A 12,630-nucleotide genomic window follows, 5' to 3' on the forward strand; every position below is an offset into this window, starting at 1 on the left:
CGCCTCTAACTCATTCTTAATTTTTAAATTTAGGACATTACACCTAGGTCTTGATTTAAAGAACTAAATGGGTTTTCAATTAAAATCATGGATTAAAGCTTAAACCAAGGGAATGAATCAAAGGAAAATACTTAAGTTATGGTTTAGACTTTACCCCATGTAAGAAACTTGAAGAACATCCTTGAATTCTCCTAATCCAAACTTTCAATATGAGAAAAACTCCAACAATATTAATAACCAAAAACGCTCAGTTGTTCTGCCTCGTTTCTTATGTCAAATAATCCCAAAACTCGCTTTTGATGACTCCAATAGAATCGTCATAAAATTCCAGCAGAGTTAGGATTTTGAAACACTCTATTTGACCTTATAATGAATGAGATATGTTGGTTTCAATATTTAAAAATAATGCAGGCTTTTAGATACGATTTCAGTAGCAATTTTGTAATTAATCTAAAAAATCTAGCAACCCAATTCTTAGTAAAATGACCATAAATTTCTCATACTATGTCAAAACTTGATGATTTCAGTTGCTATGATTCCAAAATTACAATACGGATATAATGGTTTAGCCGAAACACAAATCAAAGGTTGTTTGCTCAATATGGTAACATTTATGCTCATATCAACGTCGAAACCGAAAACAATCACCATATAACCCAAACTTATCCAGAACTCATCGGAATTTAACCAAACTTTGTGGTCATGTACAAAATCATCATACAAATTTATTGAATCTTTCAAAACTCCGATTCCGAGTCCGTTTATCCAAAATTAAACTTTGGTCAACTCTTCCAACTTAAAGCTTTTAAAACAAAAATCATTTTTTCAAAATCAATCCCGAATCGCTCGAAAATGAAACCAACCATACACGCAAGTCATAATACATAATATGAAGCTATTCAAAGTCACAAACCACTGAATAAAATGCTAAAGCTAAAAACGACTGGTCGGGTCGTTACAACTTCTGCCTTAATTGTCACTATTATATGTGTACCTTCTACTTAGTTGCTACTTTTGCTGGTATTCCTTCTACCTGGTTGGTATTATCATACATATTCTTGGCGAGGATGAGATAAATGCACGAAGGGTATTGTCACGACCTAATTCCTGTTATAGGTCGTGATGGCGTCCAACGTCACCATTAGGCAAGCCAACAGCGAGCTACCAAGTTACTTATTAATTTTATTACTTTTGAAATCATGAATTTTATTAAATGAAAAAAATGAATGCATTGAAAATCATGGATACATACGATATTAGTAAAATATAAAATAAAAATATGACAATATTTAAGCAAAACCATAAATATCTACTAGAATATCCCAAAGTCTGGTGTCACAAGTACATGAGCATCTACTAGGAAGTGCAATACCAATATAATATCTGTCTGGAATACAAAATAGAAAGGATAATATAAATGAATATGATGGAAACTCCATGTGCAATGGATCGTATCATGGGATGCAGCTCACTATAAAGTTCCCTCAATAGTTGCACCCTTGCGCCCAAATGACTATCAGAAGTATATCTGCACAATAAGTATAGAAGTACATAAATCAACAAGTACTCAGTAAGTATCTAGCCTAAACCCGGAGAAGTAGTGACGAGGAATCGACATCGACACTTACTAGTGGTCCAATGAATAAATATATTAAATTATAAATGAATACGAAACACAACAACAACAAAAATCCTCCAACATTACGATAATATAAATTTCTCGAATCTCATATACAATATCAACAGGTAAGAAATATCAAGTGCTATATGAAACAAAAGGGAAAGCTCATGATTATTCGGCCTCCTAGAGATATTACGCACGAGTTATGCCGAGGTCGTACGACCCGATCTAGAATAATGTGTAGACTGTCGAGGGTCGACCGGTGCGAACCATAGATGCATGTCAAATATACTGCCGAGGCATTCGGCCCGATCCACAAGAAGAGAAGAAACTTATCGAACTGCAACCACGCGTTTGCAACACAAGAACAAATATATAAAGTGAGCATAACTATTACCAACGACCAAATATCCCTCCAAACACCTCAAGGAAATGAGGTTCGTTCTAACATGATCTCTAATCAAATTACATTTACAAGTTTTTGGTTATCAAACTAACAAGTTGAGTTCAAGCAATACAAATATCGCATGATAAAGTCCTAAGTCTACTTGGGCATAAGCATGATTCTAGCTACGTACGGACTCTCGTCACTTCATACGTACGTAACTCCCATAATTAGTAGCACGTAACAAATACAGTACCTAAGGGGTAGTTTCCCTCTCACAAGGTTAGACAAGAGATCTACCACGCTCCGAAATCCGATAACCGGCTCCAACGCCTCTCTAACACCTCAAACCGATGTCAAATGATCTGAAACTAATCAAACAACATGCAAGCCATCAAAATATACTCCAATACTTGTAATTTAACAATTTATAATAATTCCCAAACTCCGCTCGAAAGTCAACAAAGTCAACCCCCGGGCCCAGGTGCTCAGATTCCAAAAATTATAAAAGAAATAAATACTGCCCATAACTTATATAGTCTATCTCAAGAAAAGCATCCAATTTCGTCCATGAATTGACCCTTAAATCAATGGTTTATCATTTCTCAACTTTGGGGTTCAAAATCCAAATGTCTACAGTCCAAATACGGATAAAAATAATAACCAACAGAAATAATCATGGAAAAACGTCAAAATAAAGGTTATATGTTTACCCCCTATTGAGATGAAAACAACGCCATGAAAATCACCTCAAACGGAGATTTAGAAACAAAATACTAAAATGCTCGGTCTGCCCATTTAAAACATTGCCCTTGTGATTTTTGTTCTTCGACTTCGCAGGACACCTTCGCATTCGCGAAGAGGAAATTTTTCCATTGACTGGTCAACCCATAATTTCTTCTTCGTGTTCGCGAGACCACTCTCCCGTTCACAAAGAACAAAAGTTCACACCAAAAACCAGCAATCTTTCCCGACACGAAAATGTGCATAGCTCTCTCATACGACCTCGGAATTCGATGATTCTTGTTGCTATGGTTCTGTAATTACGATACGGATCTAAAGGTTAAATCTAATAAAAAAATCAAAGGTCGTTTGCTCAATATGGTATCCTTTATGCCCAAAGAAACAACGTTGAAACATCAAATAAGAGCGCGACACAACCTAAACCCATACAAAACACACCTGAGGCCCCCGTAACCCTGTCCAATCACATTAACCAGTCCCAAAACATAACACGAGCCTACTTGAGGTCTCAAATCATACCAAACAACATCAAAATTGTGAATCGCATATCAATTCAAGCCTAATGAACTTTTAAACTTCTGAAACTCATGTCGAACCATACAAAATCAACACGGAATGACCTTAAATATTGCACGCAAGTCCCAATTGATACAATGGACCTATAACAATTCCAGGAACCACAATCCGAATCGATATCAAAAAAGTCAACTCTCGGTCAAACCTATCATCCTTTCAAACCTTCAATATTCCAACTTTCGCCAAAAAACATCAAATCAACCTGCGGACCTCCAAATCCGGACATACGCCTAAGTCTAAAATCACCATCCGGACCTAACGGAACCATCAAAATTTCGAACCGAGGTAGTTACTCAAAAGTCAAACCTTGGTCAACTCTTTCAACTTAAAGCTTCCAAATTGAGAATTATTCTTCCAAATCAACTCTGAACCTCTCGAAAATAGAAACCAACCACACGTGCATGTCATAATACATGAAGTGAAGCTACTCAAGGTCTCAAACTTCCTAATGGCATGCTAGACTTCAAAACGACCGGTCGGGTCATTACATTCTCCCTCGCTTAAACATAGGTTCGTCCTCAAAACACCAAGAACCGGCCCCGAGTTAACCAAAATCATAGTTTAACACCTCGTGCACCTACCCGTGCCACCATAACCCATATGAGCACATTATCTCAAGCCATACTAAAGGTCATTCCTACTACCTTAGAACATAAGTCTTAGAACCAAATTCAAATATTCAGAATTCTCTATCGGGACTGATTCTAACATATGAACATCACCTCAATCCCAACACACTGTACCAAAACATGATCATGCACCCATGCCTAAATCACACAATGCACCGCATAATTATTATGCCCATAATAATATCCTCCAACCACAATAACCGCATATTCACGAATCTGATGTTTGTAACATACCACATGACACATACAAGCCCCGTTCCAAACCTACCAACCTGTCCCAAAATATAACACGAACCTACTTGAGGTCTCAAATCACACAAAACAATATCAAAATTAAGAATCGCACATCAATTCAAGCCTAATGAACTAATGAACTTTTAAACTTCTAAAACTCATGTTGAACCATGCCAAATCAACCCGGAATGACCTTAAATTTTGCATGCAAGTCCCAAATGATACAACGGATCTATAACAACTCCCGAAACCATAATCCAGATCCGATATCAAAAAAGTCAGCTCTTGGTCAAACCTATCAACCTTCCAAACCTTCAATCTTCCAACTTTCGCCAAAAACATCAAATCAACCTGCGAACCTCCAAATCCGAACATACACCTAAGTCCAAATCCGAACATACACCTAATTCCAATCCGAAGTCGTTTACTCAAAATTCAAACCTTAGTCAACTCTTTCAACTTAAAGCTTCTGAATTAAGAATTATTCTTCCAAATCAACTTGTACGCGGAAAAATCAGAGGACTTTATTTCTCGTTGTCAAGTCATTTTGGAAGAACATCTCGAGACCCCGAGGGTAGGAGGCCAAGACCGAGTTCCCGACCTCGGGGATCGTCGAGGCCCAACTCAGAGAAAACAAAGATCGAAGCCAGGACAGAGGGAAAAGCTCCCAAGGTGCACGGCTAAGTCTGACAGGGCCGGCCTATCCAGAGCCTATGATGAAGCATCGCGTCAAGCCATCCCATCTCCCTACTCTGTAATTAATCTCCTCGTACTTGAAGCCGAGTTCCCCTCCGATATAAAGGGGACTCACCCTACCTTGTAAGGGACTAATGTTGCTCTATTTCTCCACAAAGTGCAATAATATTTCTCTCTCTCTCGTTTCTTTCTAACTTGTTCGTTCTCACTAGCCCGAGGTTGCCTCGATATCCATTGATTTCTTACTTGTTCTTCATCATATACCTTAGTAGTGGCCATAATGAGCCTTGTTTAATTATATCTTCAACTGTTATCCCATCCCCGACTATCCCCGATATCTCGAACTTGACCCTGACACCGACCCCGAGGTCCCTCATCAACCAGACATGTATTCAGGCAGCAGGCCCTTTGGTTCGATTATTATCTCATTTTAGCTTGTATTTAATCTTTGAACCCCATATTATTAGCATCAACTGCTCTAACAACTATCTCGGGAATAGATCATGTATTTTTAGAATCCCATTTACAAATTTAATTGTTGTTACCATTTTCACGGTAAATAGTTTGACGCCCACCGTAGGGCTAAAAATAATACTGATTATTTTCTTGTTGGTTTCATTGCACAAACACACATTATATTTCGCGCTTTTTCTTGTCTAAGATCCTTTGATTTCAGGTCAAAATGTCTGGCTCAATAAATGGAATCGAGAACGACAACCTCGAAAATCACGGGAAAATAACGTGGTTGTCCCGGCCGCCGAAGCACCACTACAGAATCCCGATAAAGCGCCCGGACCAATTCCAGCAGGCGTAGGTTTGCGAGGTGCACAGCAGGTCGACGAGGCCTCGCACACCGATGGGAGCATTCAGCTTATCGACCAACAGGAAACCCAACAAACCCTAGCTCAGGAAATACAGGAAGTTAGTCTTCATGACATCTTCGAAATATTGCAGGCACATCAGTTGGCTATCACTCAGTTGCAGAGCCATCCGGGTATCCCCAGCATAGTAGCATCGGAAACAGCTCCCTGCGCCGAATGAGTACCCAAATGATCAAGCAACAATGGATCGATAACAGACCCTGCCATAATGAAGACGTTAGAGGATCTCTCCAAAAGAATCAAGTCAGGTTCGTGGAGGCTCATGCAATAGTTATCTCCCAGGGAAGTGGTCCCGAAACTCGCTTTACGGAAATACGGAACGCCGGAAGTCCCTAGGTGCGACAGGACCTCGGATCCTGACGAGCGCACCACCGCTTACACATGTGCGGAAAAATGGCAGCGACCTTCAAGATGATGAGTTCGAGCCGTCCCATTGAAAAGGTTTGGGAAAACACTCTCGAGAGGAACCATGATGTGGCACCGTAGCCTAGTGCCTGACTTCACAAACTCGCTTACCATATCAGCAAATCATTCCGCAGGAGCACACACCGATGCCATCGAAGCAGTAACAAAAGATCCCGACACGTTTGAAGCCAAACAAAGAGAGAGTGAAACACCACGCTATGTCATGCCTCATTCCTTGATAGGAGGAATGAGATCGCTCCCGGTTTCGGATGACTGGGCAACACGGGCCTTCGCTCGAAGTTTGAACGAAGCATGCCCGACGACTTCGAGTCCTTTCAAACGAAGCTTAATCAGATACATAGATGAGATCTGATTGGATGCCCGTACCCGGCATCGGTCATGAATCAAGGCCATGGACAACCGTACGGGAGCCTTTACGGGCCCTATATATCCAAGCAGGCTCCCAGCAAAGAAACTAGCACCCAATAGATGGAGGTACCATCCGTGCGCCGCGAATAAAAGGAACGCCACAAGATGCAACCTACCTCGCTGTCACACCTCCTTTTTCCGTACCCGAGAGGGTACAAGGGAGTTTTTTCCAATTAAAGGACAATCGAAACGGGATTGGTTTGTTTATTTCAGAGTCGCCACTTGGGAGATTTAGGGTGTCCCAAGTCACCAATTTTAATCCCGAATCGAGGAAAAGAATGACTCCATATTACAGACTGCGTACCAGAAATCCGGATAAGGAATTCTGTTAACCCGGGAGAAGGTGTTAGGCATTCCCGAGTTCCGTGGTTCTAGCACGGTCACTCAACTGTTATATTCAGCTTGATTATCTGATTTTATACAAATATGAACTTATGTGCAAATTTTATCTTTTAACCGCTTTATTATTATTGTTTTTTAAAAGAAATGTGAACATCGCTTAAAACACGTCTTTGGACTGCGTCACATGAAATGCACCCACAATCCGGAACACGTTTTATTTGATGTTTTGGGATTTGGATACGAGTTGCATGAAATGCACACCCAGGCTTAAGAAAGTAAAATATTAAACACGCGCCTAAAGAGACTATCGCGCTATTATTTTGGGAAGACCGTGAAATTCGCTAAACGGTCCTTCCGAATTCTAATTAAACCATACATTTTGTGAGGGCCCCGCAATCTATACGTTTTATTTGGCGAGGCTCGTCTCATTTTTATTTTAAAGGATAAACCTACAATGACTATATTTTCTATTAAGTTCGTCTCTAAAAATAAAAGAAAATCTCTTAATTATTTACATGCTGAAAAACGTCAACTTATTAGTTATTAGTTTACAGCTAATGCGAATGGAAAATTGCGATCGAGTTTGTACAAAGAAAAACTACTTTCATTCTATATTCTATTATTCAATAATACGAGAATATGAGATTGACATACCATAATATCAAAACGAATTAACTAGTATTTGATTAATTTAAACTAACATTATTAGATGAAGAAATTATACATATGCAACCTCATTACTCATTAATAAATCGACTACATTTTTATACAAAGAAAGGAAAATTATATTCAAACACAAATCTAAACAGGAGGGATTCAACAGGAACAAAAGCCTGATTAATATTTCATTTCTCTTCCAACCGAGAGTGTACAAATGTGTACCTGGAAATGGCAGTACAAGAACAAAAGAAGGAGAAGTCAGCAGCAATAATACCACAGCAACAGCAGATTCGGCAAAAGCGCAAAACCAGTAACAACCAGTCGAATAACCCAGCAACAGATTGAAAACTCAGCAATACCAAAGTGCAATCACAATCAAAGCAGAGGAGAGAAAAGATACAAGATGCAGTAATTTCGGATTTTTGAATAACACTCGAGAAAAGCAAACGGAAATTATTCGAGTGAAAGTTCAAATTGTATTTCTCTTTTACTCTCTAACACTCTTGAAATTTTCCAGAATGTATTACTCTGAAAAATATTCTCTCAATAATCCCTCTGTCTTCCTTAATGTTCAAGTTCTCCCCCTTTTTAATGTCAAGAATGACTCTATATATAGCAAGACAAGTCTTCAATTCCCAACCCCAAATTATTCCCCCAATGGCATGCTTTGTTCCACTACTTAATGTTTTCTTTGTTTTAAACTTTGTCCCCTATGCCTACATTAAATAAATACCACATTCCCAACCCATTACAATATGTCCCCCATGCCTACATTAAACAAGTACAAGATTCCTCCCCATTATGTTTTGTCTTGTCCCCCATTATATTAAACAAGTACATCAAAAACCCCACCCCATTATATTTGTCCCTCATGCTTAACATAAAGAATCAAATTAATGTTCAATTACCAAACTACCCCTTCGACCTTATTGCAATTACCAGTTTACCCCTGAACGGATTGCAATTGACCAAATTACCCCCATCAGCTCTAAACAATCAATTAATCATAACTTAACCAAAATATAGCCAAGATGATCAATTCCTCAACAATCTTCAACAACAAATTACATGAACACGATAAACAACACAAATTTAAATTAATGGAAATAAGTTAACCATATTGGGAACCAATCCTGGTTAATTTAGACCATCAATGGATGAACAAAGAGACAACAATACAAACAACAATATGCATGATTCAAATTAAATCAACAAATCACAAACAAACATAAACTCACATTAAATCACTGGAGTAAACATGAACTTCAAACAAAGATGAACACGAACTAAATCTATTTTTAAACAACCAACATGACAGATTCATATGATTCAGACAACATTAATAATTTCTGGAAAATTCATAACATGAAACAAATTGAAGAAATAACTAATTAAATTTCAATTTGAATCTAACAAACATTAAACTAACAAATATTCACTTAAACAACAATACAAACATGAAATAAACATGAAAAATAACCAATTAACTTCCATTTGAAATCTGATAATTATTTCAACAAAAACACATGAACATGAACAAAACCAAAAATCAAATATCTAACCATAGACATGAAAAAAACAAACATTTGCCGATTTTAGATTCGAAAATATCAAAACAAAATACGAACAAAATAAAACTCAAAAAATCTACTAACCGAATTGAGCGACGACGAATTCGATTGTATGGACTGTTTCCACGAACCTCAGATGGGAATAAATCTGTCCGGACTCAACGACGAACTCAACGACGAACTCGACTTCCTTGTAAACTTGGCAAACTCAAAACTACGCTCGACGACCTCGACTAAAACTCGACCAAACGAGATGGTCGAATCATGTTTTGGGACTGAAGGCGACCTTGACTAAAACTTGGGACTGAAGACTGGACTCGACCAACAGAAGATGAAGAAGGCGTTGGACGTAGCAGCTGCTACAGTGACGACGGAGCAGTGACAGCAGCCACGTCAGACTGCTTGTCGTCGTTCATGGTGAAGCAGCTCGATGGGTCCATTTGGCTTAAGGACGACAAGCAGCTGCTTGTCGAGGAGGAAGGCTATGGCGGACAGCAGTAGCTTGGGGGTGACACAGAAACTGTGCATGCGTGGGGGACTGCCGGACTGGTTTGGGTGGTGTCCGCGTGGGTTCGACGGGCAGTAGCAGCTGGAGGTCGACGATGATGAGAAGGCAGTTGTGGCTGGTTGGAGATGACGAAATAGTGGCAGCTACCATGTGAGAGCACCGAAGCTCAGCCATGGTTGGACATGGCAGAAGCTCGAACGGGGACGATGAAGTGGATGACGGGGAAGATGTGCTTGTGTGAATGTGTTGACGCAGCTGTGTGTGTGTGCGTCGATGAGGAGCTTGGAGGTGGAGGGTGATGAAGCTTGGTGAGGGCAGCCATGGCTGTGTAAATGGAGATGGAGAAGAAGAGAGTAAGAGAGGGGGCGGATGGTTTTTTTTTTTGTGTTTTTTAGGGTTTTTGTTTTGTGTTGTGTTTTGAAAAATGAAAAAGGTTGTTTTTGGGTTAATGGGGCGGACCGGGTCGACCCGGTCTGAAGTGGACTGGGTCATGGAGAAGATTGGGCAATTTTTTGGGCCTTTGGCTTACAATTGAAGAAGTGGCCCAATCCGATTTTCTTTTGTATTTTTGTTCTCTTTTCTTCTTTTATTTTCTAAAACTAAATTATAAAAGTACTTAAATTATTATTAAGAACTAAATTAAGTTATAAAAGCGCGACTTAACTCCCAATAACAATTAACGCGCAATTAAGTAATAATTAAGCATAAAATTGTTCATTTGGACATTAAATGCTAAAAATGCAAAAGATGCCTATTTTTGTAATTTTTTAATTTTTGTAAAACTAATTTAATTACTAACACTTGTAGAATTAAATCCTACATGCAAAATGGGACATATTTTTATATTTTTTATTAATTTAACAAATAAGCAAACATAGACAAATACAAATAATTATCCAAAAATATCACAAAAATACACAAAATTGCACACCAAGGAAAATCATTTTATTTTGAATTTTTTTTTTTGGGAGTCTTTCTCATATAGGGCAAAAATCACGTGCTTACAGCTGCCCCTCTTTGCCCGGAGACACGAAGGGTTTTCGTGCAAAGATAAAGCGAGCGATTATTGCCCATCCGAGTACTCCGTATGAAGCATTTTTTGAAAAAGATTTAACCGAACCTTTGCTTCAAAGGTTTCCTACATATCCCTGGCTAAAGGGGAATCAGGTTAATGTAGTTCGGGAAATTTTTTGGTAGCTGGGACTACCGTGGGACTGCAATGTTACTGCTGTTGCATGTTGTTATCACTGCTTACCGATCTCCTTGTTACACCGTGCTTAAAAGAAAACAAGAAGCTATGCTAGATTGAAATTTGTTCCTGTTGCTTTGCTTTCTTGTCGGCTTGTGCTTCTTCCGGTGCTTTTATTCCTTGAACTTGGGAATGATACTGGCCCTTTGCTTTTCTGAATACCAATTTTCATCATTTTGCTTGCTCCGCTGGGGACATGACTTTCTTCATCAAGCTTTTCGGCGGTTCCTCTGGTGGATACGGCTCTCTTCATTAGACTTGTTATGCTGGACATGATTTAATGTTCACCAGCTGCTTTTCAAAACGCGTCTTTTCTTCCTTTTGACTCATGCGCCTGAATTTGTGCTAGGGACCTCTTGTTGCATCCTTCTATTTCCCGGTGTTAGGGATTTTATTGTTTACTGCTGGGGATTCCTGTTGTAACCCTCTGCTTTATTGTCTTCTTACTCGAGCTCGAAAATGCATGCCTCTGTTATATGGGCGAGCTCCCAACTTCAAAACTTGTAATATAAAGACTGAAATGCATGCCTCTATTATATGGGCGGGCTCCCAACTTCAAAACTTGTAATATAAAGACTGAAATGTATGCCTCTGTTATCTGGGCGGGCTCCCAACTTCAACGCTTGAAAATTAAAGACTGAAATGTATGCCTCTGTTATCTGGGCGGGCTCCCAACTTCAATGCTTGAAATATAAAGACTGAATGTATGCCTCTGTTATCTGGGCGGGCTCCCAAATTCAACACTTGAAATTAAAGACTGAATGTATTCCTCTGTTATTATGGGCGGGCTCCCAACTTCAACACTTGAAAAGTAAAGACTGAATGTATTCCTCTGTTATTATGGGCGGGCTCCCAACTTCAACACTCGAAAGTAAAGACTGAATGTATTCCTCTGTTATTATGGGCGGGCTCCCAACTTCAACACTCGAAAGTAAAGACTGAATGTATTCCTCTGTTATTATGGGCGGGCTCCCAACTTCAACACTCGAAAGTAAAGACTGAATGTATTCCTCTGTTATTATGGGCGGGCTCCCAACTTCAACACTCGAAAGTAAAGACTGAATGTATTCCTCTGTTATTATGGGCGGGCTCCCAACTTCAACACTCGAAAGTAAAGACTGAATGTATTCCTCTGTTATTATGGGCGGGCTCCCAACTTCAACACTCCTTAAAGTATAACATTCTGTTGGCGTTATTCTTTCGTGCCTCCTCAGTCATTTTTCCTCTTACTTGAATCATCTCCTCTGTTATTATGGGCGGGCTCCCAACTTCAACATTTGAAAGTAAAGACTGAATGTATTCCTCTGTTATTATAGGCGGGCTCCCAACTTCAACACTCGAAAGTAAAGACTCAATGTATTCCTCTGTTATTATGGGCGGGCTCCCAACTTCAACACTCGAAAGTAAAGACTGAATGTATTCCTCTGTTATTATGGGCGGGCTCCCAACTTCAACACTCGAAAGTAAAGACTGAATGTATTCCTCTGTTATTATGGGCGGGCTCCCAACTTCAACACTCCTTAAAGTATAACATTCTGTTGGCGTTATTCTTTCGTGCCTCCTCAGTCATTTTTCCTCTTACTTGAATCATCTCCCTTCAGACTTCTTTCTTCGAAAATAGCATTTCATTCCTCCGAAAATTGCTCGGGATATAACTTATCCAGACCTACGTTGCCTTCCATCCTTCCCCAAGTGGGTAC

The sequence above is a fragment of the Nicotiana tabacum genome, chromosome 16 (genome assembly GCF_000715075.1).
Source record: "Nicotiana tabacum cultivar K326 chromosome 16, ASM71507v2, whole genome shotgun sequence".
Taxonomy (NCBI): domain Eukaryota; kingdom Viridiplantae; phylum Streptophyta; class Magnoliopsida; order Solanales; family Solanaceae; genus Nicotiana; species Nicotiana tabacum.